Source organism: Schistocerca gregaria, chromosome 2 (genome assembly GCF_023897955.1).
Source record: "Schistocerca gregaria isolate iqSchGreg1 chromosome 2, iqSchGreg1.2, whole genome shotgun sequence".
Lineage (NCBI taxonomy): Eukaryota > Metazoa > Arthropoda > Insecta > Orthoptera > Acrididae > Schistocerca > Schistocerca gregaria.
In genome coordinates, this window is record NC_064921.1 from 126,389,136 (window position 1) to 126,411,808 (window position 22,673).

Here is a 22,673-nt window from a genome sequence, read left to right on the forward strand (position 1 = left end):
TTCAAGTAGCCCCACAACCAGAAATCACGGAATGAGATCAAGTGGTCCTGCCGGCCAAGCATTTTGAAAACGATCGGCTGATAATTCGATCGTTTCCAGCCTAGCAGATCGAAGCATGTCCGTAAGTATGCTGGCTACCTCTCTTGATATGCTCCGCTTCAGATCAGCATATGTGTGAATGTTCCCTTGGTAACTCCTGTCCCTCAGGTAGCCCCACAACCAGATATCACAGGGAGTGTGATCAGGTGTCCATGGTGGCCAAGTATTTGGAAAACGATCGGCTGAAAACTCGATCGTTTCGAAGTGTTTTTGGGAGAAGCAGGCGAACTTCACGAGCGATGCGCGGTGGGACTCCATCTTCCATGAAAACGGTTGAGTTCAATACGTCTCTCTCCCGTGGGGCTGGTATGGCATGCTGGCGCAGCATACCGCAGTAACGCTGGCCAGCCACACTGCACGTCTTTGGTCCTTGAGCGCCAACCTGTTCAAAGAAGAATGGGCCAATGATGAATGTAACCGTCAAGCCACAACATACCGTGAAACGTTCAACATAAAGAAGAACTTCATGCACAATGACCTCATCCGTTACAGAAAAATGACATTCGACTGTCCATAGGATGGTTCAGGGCCAGTCAACTTCAATCCTTGCGAGGAAGTGGTGCAAGCTGTTGTACGATATGGATCTTTTATGGATACCGTTTGAGAATGGTTCGAAGCACCTTCCGTACTGTGGACCACGGGATGTTCAACTGCACTGGCAAAGCACGCGCACTGCCTGACGGTCGGGAGATGGCGCGCAGCGTTGTCTGCCATAGCAACAGCGAAAACCACCTGTGGTGCAAACGGTCGTCGGTCTCATCCCGCAGCGACGCCCAGTTCTGCTGATTCGAACTTCATTACCCTCCGCACAGCAGGTGGAGTAAGAAGACCCTTCGGTAATCCTTTCAGCCGGCGATATTCTCGAAGTGCAGCTGCATCGTTACTGTTGTTTTGATAAGAGATCTTCACCAATAATGCCCTCCTCCTTTTGTCGTAGCGTCAACAAGCGCACTGTGACGGGTCCGTTATGGAGACTGACCACGGCATCTGGCGGCTTCAGCTGGAAGTGGACGGTGGCGCTGTGACGCATGGCAATCATGCGCCCCATACTCTGCACATTAATGTTAACAAGTTGTAATATTTCTGGCTTAGTCAGCTATCATATTAGGCTCCAAGAAGCTGTTCCCAGAGCAGTGGAGATGGAAGAAGTATATAGATGACGAAATATGATGTGAGGTACCTGTGACAGGTGTTAGATTCGGTACCATTCCCGTGAGAAAGACCGCCTGCATAATGCTACTGCTCTGTGATTGGCTGCTGTGTTCGGAGCAAAGGCGCCAAAACGTTAAAGTATAGATATTATTATTAGTTAAACTACTCATTGGAATGACTTCACTTTTTAATATAAATATCTCTCAACAGCTGACTATCAATCAGTCATTTTAGGATTATTAAAAACAATTTAAATCAAAAACGAAAGACTGACGAAATTGCAGACGAAGCACTTCGGAAGCGTTCGGGTCACGCCTTTTCTGGTATGACGCGCGAAATGTTTCGGGCTGTTCGTCACTCTGGATTAGGCAGTCGAGCAGAACGGACATGTTGTCTGTCGTAGGATGTGTTTCCAATTTTTATTTAAGTTCGGGTTCGTCACTCTGGATTAGGCAGTAGAGAAGAACAGACATGTTGTCCGTCGCAGGATGTGTTTCCAATTTTTAATTAAGTTCCTATTCGTCACTCGGGATTAGGCAGTCGAGATGTACAGTCATGTTGTCTGTGGCAGGATGTGTTTGCCAGTATTAGTTCAAATGGCTCTGAGCTCTATGCGACTTAACTTCTGAGCTCATCAGTCGCCTAGAACTTAGAACTAATTAAACCTAACTAACCTAAGGACATCACACACATCCATGCCCGAGGCAGGATTCAAACCTGTGATCGTAGCGGTCACGCGGTTCCAGACTGAAGAGCCTAGAACCGCACGGCCACACCGGCCCGCCCGTTTTCCAGTATTCAGCATTTAAAGATTCACTCCGGTAGTCATGAGGCACAGACACGTGCCACAACTAGTGTAAAGATACATTTTCGTAAACATTGTGTTTGATCATGTACTTTGCTGTATCAGAAGGTGTTGTACTAAGACAATGTAGTCTTCTCATATGGCTACATTAAAATACGCGAGTGGCATCCCAAAGAAGTGATACATTATTTCAGAATAGAACCTCGCTAAAAGTCAGTTTCACAAGATACAGAACCTACGACCTGCGTCCTGTTTTCTGCGCTGGGGACATCAACTTGAAGACAGCAGGTTAGTGAACTATAACAGAACCTTCGTATTCCACACAGCGCAGTGGAAACAACTAGGCGCCCCACGTGTACTGCATGCACAGAACAAATGTGCTCTGTGACACGTCATCTGCAGTGACGCAGAGGAGGTAAAAGAGGATGATCGTTATTAACAGCAACAATCAATACATTCTTCCTCTCTTGCCGTAAAGTTCGGTACTCGCACGGTAATTAGTTTCCGTGTTATAACGTGTTAAATAGGGAAAGTTAAGTTGTAATACCCAGTATATTACCCTTTGTAAAGTTTTGTCGTTTATACAATCACAATGAAACACACGTTTTCGATAATGAAGCAAATACATAAAAATAATCATTTGATGATGCCCAATATCTTGAAAACAATGCGGTACATATATGAAACTTCCTGATAGATTAAAACTGTGTGTCCGACCGAGACTCGAACTCGGGACCTTTGCCTTCCGGGGGCAAGTGTCCTACCATCTGAGCTACCGAGGCACGACTCACGCCCGGTACTCACAGCTTTACTTCTGCCAGTATCCGTCTCCTACCTTCCAAACTTTACAGAAGCTCTCCTGCGAACCTTGCAGAACTAGCACTCCTGAAAGAAAGGATATTGCGGAGACATGGCTTAGCCACAGCCTGGGGGATGTTTTCAGAATGAGATTTTCACTCTGCAGCGGAGTGTGCGCTGATATGAAACTTCCTGGCAGCCCCAGGCTGTGGCTAAGCCATGTCTCCGCTATATCCTTTCTTTCAGGAGTGCTAGTTCTGCTAGATACGCAGGAGAGCTTCTGTAAAGTTTGGAAGGTAGGAGACGGATACTGGCAGAAATAAAGCTGTGAGTACCGGGCGTGAGTCGTGCTTCGGTAGCTCAGATGGTAGAGCACTTGCCCGCGAAAGGCAAAGGTCCCGATTTCGAGTCTCGGTCGGGCACACAGTTTTAATCTGCTAGGAAGTTTCATATCAGCGCACACTCCGCTGCAGAGTGAAAATCTCATTCTGGAATGCGGTACATAGTTTACAAAATAAGTAATAACCGAGAGTGTAACTTCTCGCTCTCCAGCTCCCCATAGTCATTGTAGTCGGAATTAGTGCCAAAACCGTCTTCATGGTCGTCACCACAAACACAAATCAAATGAATGTCATTGCCCACAATTATGCGCAAGAATAAGCTTCGAGCCATAACAATATGAACCTTTTCTAACAGGAATTTGCGCACGTCTAGCGCTTCGTAGCGAAAATCCGTACTTTTAAGTAGTTTTTTTTTTACTTTTCCCACACCTGAAAACTTCAGTTTCTTTCAACGGGACCAGCAACTTTGCTACCTTAGAACGGTCTTCTCTGCTGCAGTAAGCTAAATATACCTGCAAATTGGCCGGCCGGAGTGGCCGAGCGGTTCTAGGCGCTACAGTCTGGAACCACGCGAACGCTACGGTCGCAGGTTCGAATCCTGCCTTGGGCGTGGATGTGTGTGCTGTCCTTAGGTTATTTAGGTTTAAGTACTTCTAAGTTCTAGGAGACTGATGACCTCAGAAGTTAAGTCCCATAGTGCTCAGAGCCAGTTTTGAACCTGCAAATTGCACCCCTTTTGAAAGAGTCGAAGTCAGTGACACGATAAGGTAGCTTTTTCTTCTTTCTAGGAGTCGCTAAAAATATATTATCTGATCCAGACGGCTCGAAATCGTTACGGCCTCAACTTTCGCAGTAACACTCCCTTGCTTACATCTGTTCGTGCACTAACACCAAGAGTTTTTGATGTGTGTTACACTGCTTTATCGGCAGGAACTGACGACTGTCCACGAATACATGCGTATTCTTTCTTGCTCGTAAAACTCACGGGTTCCTGCATTAACTTCTGTGCTTAGCGGCACGCCTTGACACAAAGGATTGCCACTAGGCAAAAGAGGTTTTTTTTTCGTATATCAGAATTATCTAAACGACAGCGAAGCACAGCTCAGTCCAACGCAAGCACACCGTAGCAACGATGGAAGTTGTTTACGTTCACACCAAACAAAGCCGGCAACGCAGGAGCTTTGACGTCACGACCGGCAGCGATTACCATGCTCGGATTGGTTCACGCCCCACGCCTAACGCCCCGCGCTTCTCTTTCACTTGTTAAACTGTTACGCTGCCAACTTGAAATGTATATGTCAAGTGCAAAGTTTCAGCGGCCTGGGTGTAAGAATCCGGTGAGAAGATACTTCGTGTGGTATTATTCGAACTACGATTTCGTTTGTGTGCTGCGTTTAAAGTGGTGGCCGATGCAGGGTAATTCAACGGCTAGGTCATGGCTTTACAGTAAAGGTTCCCCTCCAGAAACATAACGGTCGCTAGTTGTACCATCGGTAGCCGATATTTGACCAAAGTTCTATAGAGTGGTTCTGCTCAGCCTCCGCATATTGTAAGTGTTCCTGGATTAGTGATACTTGTGTCCACTCTGAGGTATTGGTTCAAATGGCTCTGAGCACTATGCGACTTAACTTCTAAGGTCATCAGTCGCCTAGAACTTAGAACTAATTAAACCTAACTAACCTAAGGACATCACACACATCCATGCCCGAGGCAGGATTCGAACCTGCGACCGGAGCGCTCACTCGGCTCCAGACTGTAGCGCCTAGAACCGCACGGCCACTCCGGCCGGCTACTCTGAGGTATTCTACGTACGATAGATCATAAGACATGTGCCTACTTGGCCATTAACCTCTGTAAGACATTAGTACTGTGGATATTGATTTTACTGTTGTATATGTGCATCTTAAACTGTGAAACCGAGGGGGCCTACTTGCTTGGAGCCGCTCTGCTGTGTAACTTGCTTCCTTTTCGCGGTAACATTAAAGAGCAAATTAGCCAGAAGAATAGTGGAGAATCCGTCCTGGGGTGGGCTTGTCCAATTTTAAAAGCAGTGTAAGTGAGCTTACTATAATTTTCTGTCGCTTTCTATTACTTTTTGTGCGCTCTCTTCTCCCGCGTTAAATGTTGTCATTAGTCTAACCTGACAGCTTTCTGGAGCTCCTCGTGAGCCATTTACTCCTCCGGGGAGGAAAGAAAGGCAGATAACATCTTAACACTAATTATTCATTGCGTTCTTCATTGCGTTCTTAGCTCGCAGCGGCCGATGTGGCACAGCGGTTCTAGGCGCTTCAGCCTGGAACCGCACGACCGCTACGGCCACAGGTTCGAATCCTACCTCGGTCATGGATGTGTGTAATGTCCTTACGTTAGTAAGGTGTAAGTAGTTCTACGTTCTAGGGAACTGATGACCTCCGATGTTAAGTTCCATAGTGCTCAGAACCATTTAAACCATTTTTTCTTAGCTCGCTCACCTGGAGGTTTTGTTTCATCGATGTGCCCTAAGCTGAATTCACACCCGATATTGCGATCGGACCCTTATATTGGCATTTAATTGTGATGTGTATCTCTCAGAGAGTGTGTAAATTGAAGTGGATCTCTGCTGTCAGCTGCAGATGGACATTACGCGGAATCAGCGGCGATACCGCTTTTATTCTGTAACTGCCCTTGTTGATGAAAGTCTATTTTAACTTTCGTACAGATCTTGGAACACTTCACATTTCCTTTTCTCGATTTTTGATTAGTAAAATTAATTACCGTTCCTCTAAAATCTAAAAACTGCTTAATAATCCTTGTTAAATTGCATTCAGTTTGGGCGTTGGTGTGCCACTGGCGCTTCAGAATAGTTGTTTAATGTTATTTCAAAGCTCTAACGAAGCCTAGAGGCTCTTGTTTTGCATAAATGGAAATATTGTTACCACTACTGAAATTATTTCAAATATTCTCTGCAGGTAATATTTCAGTCTTGTTATGTTGTTTTAAATTAACTGTTTTATGTATTTTACGAATGGCGCTAAATCTTTTATTTGGATTCAATCCTTGAAACCCTGGAGCAATCAAGAAATTGCAGGAGGCGTACCAGGCCAAGCCTTAAGGCTCTTGTTCGGGATTAATCGAAATATTGTTGTTTTTGTAAACACTCGTTGCCAGTTTTGTGAAGGCCTCGTCGCTACTGCTGAGGAGACCGAGTTGCCACCGTTGTTACGGTAGGCCGAGTCTGTGAGTACGCGAAACGGCTTCTAGTGCAGTACACCGCTTAGACAACTTCTGTCACTATTACACAGCTATGCTCCGGGTCAGGTAACACGATTGCAGAACAAGGATACTACAACAGACCGACAAATTGGTAACACAGTCACACAAAAGAGTTCAAAGGTTCACTTATCTATGTGACTAGTTCATGAAAGAAGTCTGAAACACTGCTTGTAATACAACACAAAAAAGGACCTCAATGCCTCAGTCCAGGTGCATACGCGGACAAGAAAAAAAAAAAAAAATTCCCGGATTTCCCGCTTAAAATTACACTTTCTCCTGGATGAAGATACACTTTTTCCGTGTTAAGTGACAGTATACTTTTCCTTAGAACTGTAAAACTTATCAGTCCTTTGAATATATATATATATATATATATATATATATATATATATATATATATATATATATATATATATATATAAGGTTTTGGAAAGATCTTTGATGTGCAGCAACATGTATGCTGCATATTTTCGTATCACGAAAGTCTAAATTTAAATTCTGCCAAACGCCGCATGTTACTTTCCGAAGTATTGAAATCAAGTTGCAATTCGATTTGTAGCCAGTCATAGCTCATGTCACGTGATCTCGCCAGCCGATGACAGAGGATATTCGAGCATAGAATACGTGATGTAGTCAGCCAATAGCGTTAAGTAGGGTGTGCACACAAATATGAAATGTTAATGGTTTAAATTATTATATATACTGTTAATACAAGAAAATCAGAGCTTTCACATATTATCTTGGTCTCGAAGATTAATAAGCTGCAAGAGAAGCTAAGCTTTCACATATAATGTTGACCTTTCTTGCGCGTGTTACACTCTTACGATGCATTCCACAAATGTGCCAGTAAATTTTCAATAAAGACATAAATGTCCTGATCTTCTGGACTCGAATTTTTTCTAAAAGTTTGTACTCAAAGACTTGATTTTTAAATGAGAGTCAAACGCTGTGTGATTTAAGAAATTCATCGTACATTCTCGCACATTGTTAATCTTACATAGAAGGAAATTTACTTTGAAAATAACGATTTTCAAATAACCATTCGCAATATTTCCCCGCGACCTGTTAGGAGCAGATTCGTTTCAGCAGTTGCCAGACGCCAGATAACAGGCGTCAACGCGCTTGCGCAGCTACTAAGATGCTGGAAGTGTGTATGTTCGTAGGTGTAAGACATTAAAAGATCTTACATTATGTCATAAAAGAAACAAGACATCAGAGGATACTCCAAGAGCATCGGAATTTCGTGCATCATACTAAAACGCGTGATTCGGGTTGAAGTGCACATTCGTTTGTCCATATTCGGATGTAAATTTTCTTGGAGTTCCAGTGCTGTATCATCTAATGTTTGGTTCTTCATTATGGCACAATGTCATACGTGCTAGAAGATGAAAACATGCGCTTTTGAAATGCAGCGAACAGTTGAAACTAGCGAATGTTGTGGAATGAAACCCTTCGTTTCAAATAAATTGATTAATAAAAGCCAAACTTTTTTAGCAAATCGACAAAATTAACTTCATTGTTCTGCAAGGCGATTAATACTTGACTGTCAGGAAGGAGGAAATAAAATAAAATAAAATCTGAAACTAATAATATATTTTAGCCTTCTGTACTCATGTCAGTGTATTTTAATTCACTTGACGTGACATCAATAAACGACGAGTAAACAGCAAAATCACTAAACGTAAATGCCGGTCCCGTGGAGATTATCCACTTTCCAAGTCTAACTCAGACTGCTCTGTGCATCAGAAAAAAAACCTCGCAATCAATATTGGATGGGATAAATTGTAACCGGGATAACAAGAACTCTTCAGAAAATTTGCATCCTTTATTTCCTATAGCTAATAACTTACTTTTTTGTGTGACAAAATTAAATATAAGATACACGAAACTAGTAGAAGAGACAAGTAAGACAGTACCCATTTCTTCAGTCCGTAAGTCTCTCAAACCTTGTTACAGCTTTACATGACGTGCTTTCCTTTCTGGGAAAGAATCTATTACCTCATCAAAGATCGTCAAATGTTTTGCTACATGAAAAAAAGAAATGTCTTTCTCTAATACTGAAAAATCTGTTAATACAAACAGTACCCAAGACTCGTGTGGTTTCTCAATCTGATTACGTGTATTTTGTCACTGTCTGCTAGATAAAACGAAATAGGTCTGTCTAATATTGCATCTACTGTAACACACACCAAATAAACGAGACTGTTTTGGCACAAATGGTCATTTTTATAACACGAGAAAATATAATTCACAAATTACCAATATCAAATGCCTATTAGGCCTACTATAACCAAAAGGTTTTATTTTCGGAAATAGCTTCACATTTCATTCATACACTCCAGCTTCTTAAGCATGAGATCGAAAAGTAGTAGTATGAAATTTTTATGTAAATTTGGAATCGTGTTATTCTTCCATAATTTGTGTGCTGTCCCCGTTTCTTCTCCTTCATCGTTCTACCAAACAAACTTGTCATCACTAATTCTGTAACTTATTCTGCGGTTAACTTCGCTAGCCCTGCCACAATCAACGGTTTAGTTACCCGCGTTTATTCTCCGGTTAGGCGTTATTACGTGTTCATACTAAGAGTTTTCCGCGCTACTCGGGCTGCTGCTACCTTGGACAGTACAATTGGTCCTCACTAGCTAGTTTCTATCAAAATTTAATTTTCTTGGATACACCAAGAAGAAAATACGTAATCTTTCTTACCTATGATTCCTGTTCGTCGTTTATTTCCACCCTGGTAGTCTGAATCTATGGATTTCGCTAGTAATTATAACAACGCAGATCATTCGCAAACACAATCAACCACATAAACAAACAGCGATTGCCATTCACCCGTTCGGCTTTATTCCGCTCAGCTCGTATAGTCCCGTTCCCTTCTGTCTGCAGGAAGTTTACTTGCAGATGCGACGGGATTCCCCTGGCAGATACATGACGTACACTATACACGCATTCAAAATTCATCTTATGATTCATTCAGAAATAAACTTAGAGTATGTTCTAAAATGTTCAAAAACCTGTGTGTTGTTCGGAATTCAAATGGCTCCAAGCACTATGGGACTTAACATCTGAGGTCATCAGTCCCCTAGACATAGAACTACTTAAACCTAACCTACGGGCATCGTACACATCCATGCCCGATGTAGGATTCGAACCTGCGTGACCATAGCACCAGCGCGGTTCCGGACTGAAGCGGCTAGAACCGCTCAGCCACAGCGGCCGGCCTGTTGTTCGGACGAGACATGAGTTATCACTGCTGAAATTGTTTAAGTGTTCTCTGGAGATAACATTTCAGTCTTGTTATGTTGTTTGAAATAACTTATTTTACGAATGGTGCTTGATCTTTATTTGATTCAGCCCTTCCAGTTGTAACGTCTCTTACCAAAACACATATTATATGTGGTAAAGAAAAGGAGAAAAGAATAATTGAACTGGATGATTGTAATTGCGTGGACAACGATTGTGTGAACTTTATGTAATAAAGAGAAAGCATTACGTGTCATGTTTTGTTCTTGTATAGAATTATGTACTGATTTTTAAAAAAATAATATCTGTGTCGGCGAGTACTGAAACCGCCACAGACGATACTTATTAAATATCAAACAAAGATGACAATATGACTACTAAATAGTAAAAACCGAACATTAATTTTTCTGTCGTCTTTTTGTAGTTACGTGAGTAGGAAGAGCCTGTGACGTTATATTGTACGCTTGCGTCGCATTCTTTTGTCAAGATTGAGAGAGGGACGCCATTAGACATTGATTTGGAAAGGTGTGTAATAACTTAATCTGTTTAAATGTTTTGAATAGAGTTACTTAGTGAAAACTTGCATTATGATTTGTAATTAGCTTGCTTGGTATTTTGTTCAATCCTTTTAAGACATTTTCAGCTATTTAAATATCATTCGTGGTGCAGAGCTGCGCTACGAACGAACGAGCCGCTGCCGCGGCGCATTCAAACTGCATTAAATGAAACCAACCATACCACAAAGAAGCGGACAGGTAATAGTGAACTAAAATTATTTCTTTCAGCTTTCTGAATTGCAGGGCAGAGCAGCAGATTTTATGATGTGTTTTACAGGTGGACACGGGCTGCGAGTGATACATTATTAAAGACGCAAAATGTTAATTTACCTTCATAACATAAAAGAAATCTTGATGTGCGTAGTTCTCGTGTGGCAAACATCATAGTAAAAACATATTTTTCTCTGATGATAGTCTCATGTTCTCGTGTTAGTCGTGGTACTTGTTGGTGTTTTACTGTTAACAAAAATCCACAGCAAGATTTGGATGTTGAACAATCATTGCGTACTGTAACGTCAGTATTGATAACGAAATAAATTTCATTAACCTAGTCAATAACTGTAAAGTCAGGAAGATATGTTGAACTTTATGGCGAGTTACAGTAACGGAAAAAATGTTCCTTTAATAGAAAGCCAGAGCCAGAATAATAAGAACATAATATATTTTGTTTTGTTGAAAATTAATGATCCAAAGAAAGTCACAGCACAGCATCACTAAAAGGTATTTCGGGGCTCTTTTCACAGCAACATATTTTATCTCACACATTAGTTGTTACGCGAGTAATAGTACAACAAAGGAAATAGAGAGCCAGGGAAACAGTCCTTGAGAAATCAACATATCGCAGGAGGCGTACCAGACTGTCCTGTTTTCCGATGTGCCAGATTAAGCGATCTATCAATACTAGCTCTTTCGAAGCGTTGCGAAATAGTGTTGCGTTGTGTAAGTCAATTGAGAAACAAATGGTATAAGGAGCATATTTAAACGTAAACTTCTTTAAACTCTGCTTTCGTCAGTCCTAATCACTCCCGTATGTTATTCCCCGTCGGGCCAGCTGCTGATGGGAACGACATGAATGCATCCGTGGGTTGCCAGTATCGACCGAGAAACAAGTGAACATTCCCTCCTCTCACGATCCCACTAGACGCGTAGACTATGTGATTCTTTTTCGGGCCGGCCGGAGTGGCCGAGCGGTTCTAGGCGCTACAGTCTGGAACCGCGCGACCGCTACGCTCGCAGGTTCGAATCCTGCCTCGGGCATGGATGTGTGTGAAGTCCTTAGGTTAGTTATGTTTAAGTAGTTTGAAGTTCTAGGGGACTGATGACTTAAGAAGTTCAGTCCCATAGTGCTCAGAGCCATTCGAACCATTCTTTTTCGGCTCCTCGCATGCACTTCGAGACAAACCGCCTTCTTTCCGCAGAAGCACGAAGAAAGATTATATGTCGACAACAGTATAGATTATTGTACGATAACTTTTCGAGCTCTGTCGGTCATGGAATTTGAACAGTACCGCACGGAATTAATATTTGCAGCAGTGATCATTGATGAAATATAGGGAGAATCAGGTAGTCAATAAGGGAGCAGGGAGGATTCAAAAAATGCTATAATACGGTAAAAACTAAACTCCGCCCGAACAGGCCTTGGAAGGCCCAACGGTACCAACAGGTCGCCGTGTCATCCTCAGCTCACATGCGTCACAGGATGCGCATTTGGAGGGGCATGTGGTCAGCAAACCGCTCTTCCGGGCATATGTCAGTTTACGAGACCTTGTTTAGCTTTTGACCAACATTGTATCAATAAGTATGTAGATTTGATATCTTTGTTATTGTAATTATGAAAAATTTTAACAAATATGTATTGGCCAGCGCCCAAAACAGTTTGTAATTTTTTTTGTGGGGAGCATGGGGGCTATGTAAGTAGGCTGTTTAGGTTTTTATGTTGGTAACGGCATGTAGCGCTCTATATGAAAATCACTGACTGTGCTGTGTGCAGCCTGTGGCTGGTTTGCACTGTTGGAATTTGCTATTGTAGTGTTGGGCAGTTGGCTGTTAACAGCATTGCGCAGTTGGAGGTGAGCCGCCAGTAGTGGTGGATGTGGGGAGAGAGATGTCAGAATTTTAAGAGCGGACGATCTGGACGTCTGTGCGCCAGAAAGAGTAAATTTGTAATACTGGATATCATGAACTGATATATATATATATATATATATATATATATATATATATATATATATATATATATATATTCCTCGAAACGGAAAAAAGAACACATTGACACCGGTGTGTCAGACCCACCATACTTGCTCCGGACACTGCGAGAGGGCTGTACAACCAATGATTACACGCACGGCACTGCGGACACACCAGGAACCGCGGTGTTGGCCGTCGAATGGCGCTTGCTGCGCAGCATTTGTGCACCGCCGCCGTCAGTGTCAGCCAGTTTGCCGTGGCATACGGAGCTCCATCGCAGTCTTTAACACTGGTAGCATGCCGCGACAGCGTGGACGTGAACCGTATGTGCAGTTGACGGACTTTGAGCGAGGGCGTATAGTGGGCATGCGGGAGGCCGGGTGGACGTACCGCCGAATTGCTCAACACGTGGGGCGTGAGGTCTCCACAGTACATCGATGTTGTCGCCAGTGGTCGGCGGAAGGTGCACGTGCCCGTCGACCTGGGACCGGACCGCAGCGACGCACGGATGCACGCCAAGGCCGTAGGATCTGTTGCTCCTGGGGTATCGGCGAGGACCATTCGCAACCGTCTCCATGAAGCTGGGCTACGGTCCCGCACACCGTTAGGCCGTCTTCCGCTCACGCCCCAATATCGTGCAGCCCGCCTCCAGTGGTGTCGCGACAGGCGTGAATGGAGGGACGAATGGAGACGTGTCGTCTTCAGCGATGAGAGTCGCTTCTGCCTTGGTGCCAATGATGGTCGTATGCGTGTTTGGCGCCGTGCAGGTGAGCGCCACAATCAGGACTGCATACGACCGAGGCACACAGGGCCAACACCCGGCATCATGGTGTGGGAAGCGATCTCCTACACTGGCCGTACACCTCTGGTGATCGTCGAGGGGACACTGAATAGTACAAGGTACATCCAAACCGTCATCGAACCCATCGTTCTACCATTCCTAGACCGGCAAGGGAACTTGCTGTTCCAACAGGACAATGCACGTCCGCATGTATCCCGTGCCACCCAACGTGCTCTAGAAGGTGTAAGTCAACTACCCTGGCCAGCAAGATCTCCGGATCTGTCCCCCATTGAGCATGTTTGGGACTGGATGAAACGTCGTCTCACGCGGTCTACACGTCCAGCACGATCGCTGGTCCAACTGAGGCGCCAGGTGGAAATGGCATGGCAAGCCGTTCCACAGGACCACATCCAGCATCTCTACGATCGTCTTGGGACAATGAATTCACGGTGTTCTTATTTCAATTTCCAGGAGTATATATATATATATAATTTCCAGGAGTATATATATATATATATATATATATATATATATATATATATATATATATATATATATAATGACTTTCGAACACTATTAAGGTAAATACTGTGTTTGTTCTCTATCAAAATCTATCATTTGCTTAGTATGCCTATCAGTAGTTAGTGCCTTCGCTAGTTTGAATCTCTTATTTAGTTGGCAGTAGTGGCGCTCGCTGTATTGCAGTAGTTAGAGTAACGAATATTTTTATGAGGTAAGTGACTCATGAAAGGTATAGGTTATTGTTAGTCAGGGCCATTCTTTTGTAGGGATTTTTGAAAGTCAGATTGCGTTGCGCTAAAAATATTGTGTGTCATTTTAAGCATAGTCATTTATAATTTTTCTAAGGGAACGTTTCAACCGAAGCCGCTACTTCTATATCAAGTAGTTACTCAGTTTGCCTCACAAGGGCTGAGTGCACCCCGCTTACCAACAGCGCTCGGAAGACCGGATGGTCACCCACCAAAGTGCTAGCCCAGCCCAACAGCGCTTAACTTCGGTGATCTGACGGGAACCGGTGTTACCACTGCGGCAAGGCCGTTGGCCTACAAGATGGCAGATACCGGGAAATGCGGAAGAATACATTACCCCATCACCACCTGGCATACAGCAACCAACTGCAGATACCACAACGGGCACTGGTGTTTAACCTTCCGCAGAGAACTGTAGTCTTCTCGTTTTTCATATGCCGCTATTGTCAAGAGTCCCGTAGAAGACACCTGGGACGAATTACCAGTACCGTAAGCATATTTAACTCGGCACGCGAGGGCTTGCATAAGAGCAGTCACTGGAGAAGAGTGAGTCCGCTTGCGTCACCTGGACGGCACGGCATTGGCCTTTTTAGCGCGCCGTTACTGGAGGCCGCGACGCGCGGCAGATGCGCCGTTCCGGAGCTGAAGGCTGTCGTAGGCACGGGAGGGGGAGGGGGAGGGGGATCCGGACGGCCTCCAGTGACCCCGCAGTGGGCGTTCCAGGAATGGTCTGCGACCGGTTTGTCTGCCGTGGCGCGACCACTGGTCCGGCTGCTCGCGCCGCCTCCAGTTCGCGCTTTCTGGTCGCTGAGCACAGCCGGTGCAGCTCTGGAAAAATCAGCAGGTCAAGTGCCTTCACAAGCCTACCACAAATTGCTCTGAGGCCTTGTACTACCCAAGGCTGACTGTAATCCCTGCCAGTGTGGCAGCACCGTAGTAAAGGAGGAGAGATTATCGTTGAATGTAGCGTCGACGACAAGGTCAGTAGAGGCGGACACACAAGATCGGCAGCGTCCACATCAAGCGAAACAACAACTGGCCTTAATAGAGTTAGAGAAACCACAGAGACGTAAATATGGTTGGCCAGACGGGGAACTGAACCCCAGTCCGAGACCAGTGTCTTAACAAGTGGTCTATCTCGGTTTGTATGGGCTGTTGTATTTATTGAGATTCACTGACATGACCAGTGCCCACCGCGAGAGTGAATGCCGACTAGGTCGTATGGTGGGGACATGATGCACTTAGAGAAGTTGTAACACCTCGGTTCAGTTTACAGTGATAAAAGCTATAGAAACAATAAATTAGGAATAGAATTTTAAGAGGGGAAAAATAGTGTAGAATCAGAGTTCGGTAATTGCAGATCAACATTAAACTATATAAGCAAGTAGTTTAACGTCTAAGTACAGCAAAGCCAAAGAAGCTCCGTCATGGAGAAGGCAGTGACGTTAAACTCTTGTGATCAAAAACCTATAAAAAGGCCTGATCGTCATTATTACCGCCTTTTTCCTTGATTGTTTCGTTAAAGTGCGGGGAACCTGTGTTAGTCAGCGAGACAATGATTATATTCGACTTTATCGCGTTAAGATACACGATAAACTGTTAGAATATTGTTGTTGTTGTGGTCTTCAGTCCTGAGACTGCTTTGATGCAGCTCTCCATGCTAATCTATTCTGTGCAAGCTCCTTCATCTCCCAGTACCTACTGCAAACGACATCTTTCTGAATCTGCTTAGTGTATTCATCTCTTGGTCTCCCTCTACGATTTCTACCCTCCACGCTCCCCTCCAATGCTAAATTTGTGATCCCTTGATGCCTCAGGATATGTCCTACCAACCGATCCCTTCCTCTAGTCAAATTGTGCCACAAACTTCTCTTCTCCCCAATCCTATTCAATACCTCCTCATTAGTTATGTGATCTACCCATCTAATCTTCAGCATTCTTCTGTAGCACCACATTTCGAAAGCTTCTATTCTCTTCTTGTCCAAACTATTTGTTGTCCATGTTTCACTTCCATACATGGCTACACTCCGTACAAATACTTTCAGAAACGACTTCCTGACACTTAAATCTATACTCGATGTTAACAAATTTCTCTTCTTCAGAAACGCTTTCCTTGCCATTGCCAGTCTACATTTTATATTCTCTCTACTTCGACCATCATCAGTTATTTTGCTCCCCAAACAGCAAAACTCCTTTACTACTTTAAGTGTCTCATTTCCTAATCTAGTATCACCCGACTTAATTCGACTACATTCCATTATCCTCGTTTTGCTTTTGTTGATGTTCATCTTATATCCTCCTTTCAAGACACTGTCCATTCCATTCAACTGCTCTTCCAAGTCCTTTGCTTTCTCTGACAGAATTACAATGTCATCGGCGAACCTCAAAGTTTTTATTTCTTCTCCCTGGATTTTAATACCTACTCCAAATTTTTCTTTTGTTTCCTTTACTGGTTGCTCAATATACAGATTGAATAACATCGGGTAGAGGCTACAACCCTGTCTCACTCCCTTTCCAACCACTGCTTCCCTTTCATGCCCCTCGACTCTTATAACTGCTATCTGGTTTCTGTAAAAATTGAAAATAGCCTTTCGCTCCCTTTATTTTACCCCTGCCACTTTTAGAATTTGAAAGAGAGTATTCCAGTCAACATTGTCAAAAGCTTTCTCTAAGTCTGCAAATGCTAGAAACGTAGGTTTGTCCTTCCTTAATCTAGCTTCTAAGATAAGTCGTAGGGTCAGTATTGCCTCACGTGTTCCAATATTTCTACGGAATCCAAACTGATTATCCCCGAGGTCGGCTTCTACTAGTTTATCCATTCGTCTGTAAAGAATTCGCGTTAGTATTTTGCAGCTGTGACTTATTAAACTGATAGTTCGGTAATTTTCACATCTATCAACACCTGCTTTTTTTGGGATTGGAATTATTATATTCTTCTTGAAGTCTGAGGGTATTTCCCCTGTCTCATACATCTTGCTCACCAGATGGTAGAGTTTTGTCAGGACTGGCTCTCCCAAGGCAGTCAGCAGTTCCAATTGAATGTTGTCTACTCCGGGGGCCTTGTTTCGACTCAGGTCTTTCAGTGCTCTGTCAAACTCTACACGCAGTATCGTATCTCCGATTTCGTCTTCATCTACATCCTCTTCCATTTCCATAATATTGTCCTCAAGTACATCGCCATTGTATAGACCCTCTATATACTCCTTCCACCTTTCTGCTTTCCCTTCTTTGCTTAGAGCTGGGTTTCCATCTGAGCTCTTGATGTTCATACAAGTGGTTCTCTTATCTCCAAAGGTCTCTCTAATTTTCCTGTAGGCTGTATCTATCTTACCCCTAGTGAGATAAGCCTCTACATCCTTACATTTGTCCTCTAGCCATCTTTGCTTAGCCATTTTGCACTTCCTGTCGATCTCATTTTAGTCATAGCTGCGCATATGACTGTCAAATGTGATCAGAGAGTCGAAAACAGGCGTTCGTTACCAGTTCCTAACGCCGTGAGCTTTCTTGAGAAAGATAATATCGCTGTAATCAACAACTAGACGGGTAGATGGCTACACCTTGATGATCGGAACTGGTGCAATCACCTAAAACAGGAAGGGAGAAGGGGAAGAAGAGTTATAAAAAACTGACGGAGTACATCGAAAAAGTTGAAAGAAAGGCAGCACGTTTTGTATTATCGCGAAATACGGGAGAGGGTTTCAGAGAAGTGATACAGGATTTGGGCTGTAAATCATTAAAAGAAAGGCGTTTTTCGTTGGGACGGAATCCTCTCACAAAATTCCAATCAACTACTTTCTCCTCCGAATGCGAAAATATTTTGTTGACACCTACCTACATAGGGAGGAACGATCACCACGATAAAATAAGGGAAATCGAAGCTCGTAAGGAAAGATGTAGGTGTTCATTCTTTCCGCTCGCTATACGAGTTTGGAATAACAGAGAATTGTGAAGGTGGTTCGATGAACCCTCTGCCAGCCACTTAAATGTGATTTGCATAGTATCCATGTAGATGTAGATTAAGTGGTCTAGACGGTTTCATTAAAAAAAATATCTCTTGTTGGTTCTATGCTATTGAACACTTTCGGTATACACGATATGGCATTTGTCGTGGTATAGTGAGAACTACTTTTTCCATCAACGCCTCCGCGACCACTTGTTATGTGAATGAAACGACCACCAGTCTGTGCATCGCAGGACCACCTGCGGGTTTGCGCCGGCGCGGAAGAAGAGGCTCCCTCAAATAACAGTCTGCTAATTGCGACCCGCCGCAGAGATCCGCAATGAGAGGTCCTTTGCAACGCGTCGCTGGCCCATAAAGCCAGCACGGGGTGGCGCTGCCACTGCAGTTATTGGGATCTGCAGTGGTCATTAATGCGCGCGGCGATTGGATTCCGCTGAGAGGAGGGGTGGGGGTGTCGGGGAAAGGGGGGGGGGGGGATTGCTGTCTGCTGCCGCGCCGCTGACGGAATTCTGGGCGTGAATTTCTGCTTTAAAAGTTTGCCGGTGGAGCTCTGGTTCACCCCGTATAAATCACGCCAGAACAGTGCAATAAACACTACTCTATAATGATCAAATACAATTACACTATTCACAACGGCTAAGACAGGAGTAGCAGTTTGTATTAAACAGTGTTACTGTTGCACGTATACATTCCACTGACTCCTCCCTGCTCGTATCTCCACCCCCACCCCCCTTTTTTATGCCCACCAAGTTCACGATTTCCTTGCAAATCGAAGACAACTTCGTAATTTAGCCAAAAATTTGTCTAAGTAAAATATTGCATATCAAGGAAGAAATGAAGGTATTCATTCACACTATAAAAATGGAGATAATATGTTTAATGTGATAACTGAATGCAAAGGCTCAAAATTCTTCAGCAGCCTCCAGCTACTTCTAATGCAATGCATTTAAGGTGTGCTCAAATGGCTCAAATGGTTCTGAGCACTATGGGACTTAACACCTGAGGTCATCAATCCCCTAGAACTTAGAGCTACTTAAACCTAACTAACCTAAGGACATCACACACATCCATGCCCGAGGCAGGATTCGAACTAGCGACCGTAGCGGTCGCGCGGTTCCAGACTGAAGCGCCTAGAGCCAAACTGTCAGCATCGAGAGTATCGCTGAAAGGAAGCGATAGTCGACAGTCATCTACACACTACAAGGCCACCCTATTGTACGAGGTATGTCCACAATGTAAGTACCGTTTGGTTATATAAAACAAACGTGTACAGATACAGAAAAAATAGTTATTGTACAAAAATCTACAACTGTTAAATTACTTTCCTACATAGCTTTTAGGCACTTGTCTTAGCGTGGCACAAGTCTTTGTACGCCTTCTTCATAGAAGGTTGCCGCCTATGTATTCAACCATGAGGTAACATGTTCTTTCAGCTCGTCGTCATCTTTGAAGTGTTGACCACCTAGGACAGATTTTGGTGTGAGAAGAGATGAAAGTCGCTAGGAGCAAGGTCCGGGCTGTACGGAGGATGATCAAACGTGTCCCAGTGAAATTCCTGTAATAGTTTTTTGGTCACATACGAGGTGAGGCATTATCGTGGAATAAAACAACACCTTTTGACAGTAATCCTCGGCGCTTGTTCTGTATTTCGCAGTAACCATGTGCATTGATTGTTTGGCCTAGTGGTGAGAAATCAATCAACAAAATGCCTTTTCTATCCCAGAAAACGGTGCACCTGATTTTTCGAGGTGTCAAGATTTGTTTAGGCTTACACTTCGTTGGGGATGGAGTGTGCCTCCTTTCCATTGATTGCCGTTTTGTTTCAGGGGTGCCGTACGATACCCAAGTTTTATCCCCTGTGACTATCCGAGAAAGAGAACCATCGCCTTCTTCATTGTAGCGTGTCAAAAACTGAAGTGCACTGCCCCCATCCGTTGTTTTTTTGGGTTGTTCAGTAAGAATTTTGGGTACCCAACGGGAGGACGACGGTTCAATCCCGCGTCCGGCCATCCTGATTGAGGTTTTCCGTGATTTCCCTAAATCGCTGCAATCAAATGCCGGGATGGTTCTTTTGAAAGGGCACGGCCGCCTTCCTTCGCCGTCCTTCCCCCAATCCAATGACACCGATGACCTAGCTGTTTGGTCTCTTCCCCCAAACAATCCAAGTTAGTTACGGTACCCAACGGTGGCAAGGTTTTAGAAATTTCAGTTTTTCAGTAACAATTTCACGAATAAGTGATCGTGAGATTTGCAGAACTTCCATAGCAAGGGCACTAAGTGTAAACTTACGGTTGTGCTTAATCTTCTCTTCAATTGTGTGAACCAGTTCATCAGTAACCACAGACGGGCGTCCACTTCGTTCTTCATCGTGCACTTGGTCACGTCCATCATTCAACAGTCTGACCCATCTTCTAATCATTGAATCACTCATTTTGTCCGTAAACCTCGCAGATTTGCCGATGAATTTCCTTTGGTTTAACTTTCTTTGCATTTCTGCTGATCTGATTTCTTACGCGGCGGCGTTTTCGTTTACGGCTGACATTATAAAGAAGCACTACAAAGCACAAGTCGACAGCAGCGATCTGAAAATGGCGCACATGTCTTCTCCTCGATTCAGAGTAACTGCAGCGCATGCTTGGAACTGCGATCGTAGCGCTGCCGCGGATAGAAATAGAAACGGAATTTACTTTGTGGACGACCGTCATATTAAGTATAAAGCGTGTCCTAGGAGGAATGGACCAAACTCAGGGGTGTGACAGCAACTATGATCCGAGGTAAAAAAAGTATACTAAACATGGGCTCTAAAATGCATGCCTTAAGAGCTTACTACTTCATCTTCGATACTATGAAAGAAATCTCTTCAAACGCAAGCTCATTGATTTCCATATTTTGGGAGGAGATAATATGGCTCAAAATACTGAAAAATTGTCTAGCAAACATGGGCTCTAAATTGCATACCTTAAGAGGCACTTGAACACTAGAAGAGACGTGTTTCACATTAGCGAAGATAAACAAGTGCTCGTATTAAGTAATCAGTTCAGAGCCCACGTTTACTGGTCATCTCCCTCTTATTATCGTCCATACCACGACCTCTCACAATATGGAAAGCATAGAGCTTGCAGTAGAAGAAATTTGTTTCACAGTATCGATGATGGACAAGTGCTCATAGTGTTAAGGTATGCATTTTAGAACCGATGTTTACGAGACTTTTTGGCTTCGATGATCGTTCCTATCACGTCCCTGAACACTGACCTTTACTCGTGTGACACCCTGTATACTCTTTACACCTATGTCGAAACGTCTGGTGCAGTGAAATACGCCCAGGTCAGTGTCAGACTAAGCACTGCAATAGTGTGATGTTACACAACACTTCCGCCAGTTTACAAAAGAAACGAATGAATCTTTTTGAGATCATAAACGTAAGTGAACAACTGACATATTAAAGGTGTATCATACGATTATCGCACAGTAACAACTGAGCCGTGGCGGCTCGGTTCGACTACCTCTGCCACCGGTATCGATAGTCACCTCCCTTGTGACTTATCTGGTGAACGGCAAGTGACGAATGGGGGAGGCTGGAGCAGCAGTGCCAGGCGGCCGGGTTTGATGGGGCCGATTTGGAATGGACAACGCATGTGCCCAACCGGATCGCCGAGCGACTTGTCGTATGTTGGGCAGCCGCTAAAGAAGGTGACGTAGGTCGAGCTCTGCTGACGGCGGCCTCCTTCTGTTATTTCAAAACGAGCTAAAACGATACTGCTCATGGATCTTCTGGCCCTCTAGTTTAATTTTTAAAGGAAAACTGGGCGCAATATTACTGTCTTGTTCAGTGAATAATATGTGTTTGTTTGTTCTGCAGTATGCTTTGGCTTGAAAGTGTCCAATGATTGTTAGTGCGTCTTCTTTGAAGCCACGTGAGTCTGTTAATTGGTAAACCGCTTGGGTGCACCTGCTTGGACTGCGATTTTATGAATTGAAGTGGTAACACCGTTGAGTGGCACTGTACACGGTGGTAATGTCATGGTACTGGGCATGAATTTGAAATCTAATCGTGATTCAGTTAAGTATATTTATTCTAACCTACGTTGATGTGTTTTAGTCATAATTGAGTTACTTAGGGCTACTATTGAGTGAAATTTTCTGCCTTGCTTAAGGGTTTAACTGCAACTGCTCTGTTTGTACCTGCGCCTTGTTAGTTACATGTACTGGTTATTATCTTACCTAGACAGAGGCGTATGTATTTACTGTGTACATCAAAATCCATTCTAATTATCTCTGTCAGTCTCGGCAGTTTCCTCTAATCTGATTAAAAGTCTTATATATATATATAGTTGTTTTACCTTAGGTTACGAGTCGTATTCACTTTGCTAAGGCGAGGCTCCGTGAGTGTATATTGTTATTGTTTGAAGGTGCTACCTCACGTGTGATTTATGTTCAGCTGATTGAGAAACACATGAGTCTACTTTGCTGTTTGCAGCCGTGACTTTTGGGCCGCTACCTTGGCGGCATCCTGCCCAACGCCCGAGGTATAAGTTATTGCCGCGGGAGGACTTTCCCGCTTCGTCTTCCATACCTAGCAAAAGTTGAGTAGTTGTCTTGTTCCTTGGAGCTATACCTGCATTGAGCGACTGCCGCCAGGGTTGTAGGCTGTGAAATTTGGCGCAATTAACCCCTGAACTTTGTAAATTACGATTCAAATTTCATTTTTACTGTTATAAATTCAG

At 43.7% G+C, this 22,673-nt stretch overlaps 1 protein-coding gene and 1 pseudogene across 23 annotated transcripts in view; both read right to left on the reverse strand.

Moving 5' to 3' along the window:
- Positions 1-22,673, reverse strand: part of LOC126336500 (prolyl 4-hydroxylase subunit alpha-1) — a 697,270-nt gene that overhangs the window by 115,367 nt on the left and 559,230 nt on the right. The gene's annotated exons all lie outside the window — the stretch shown is intronic.
- Positions 14,165-14,282, reverse strand: LOC126337251 (5S ribosomal RNA; annotated as a pseudogene).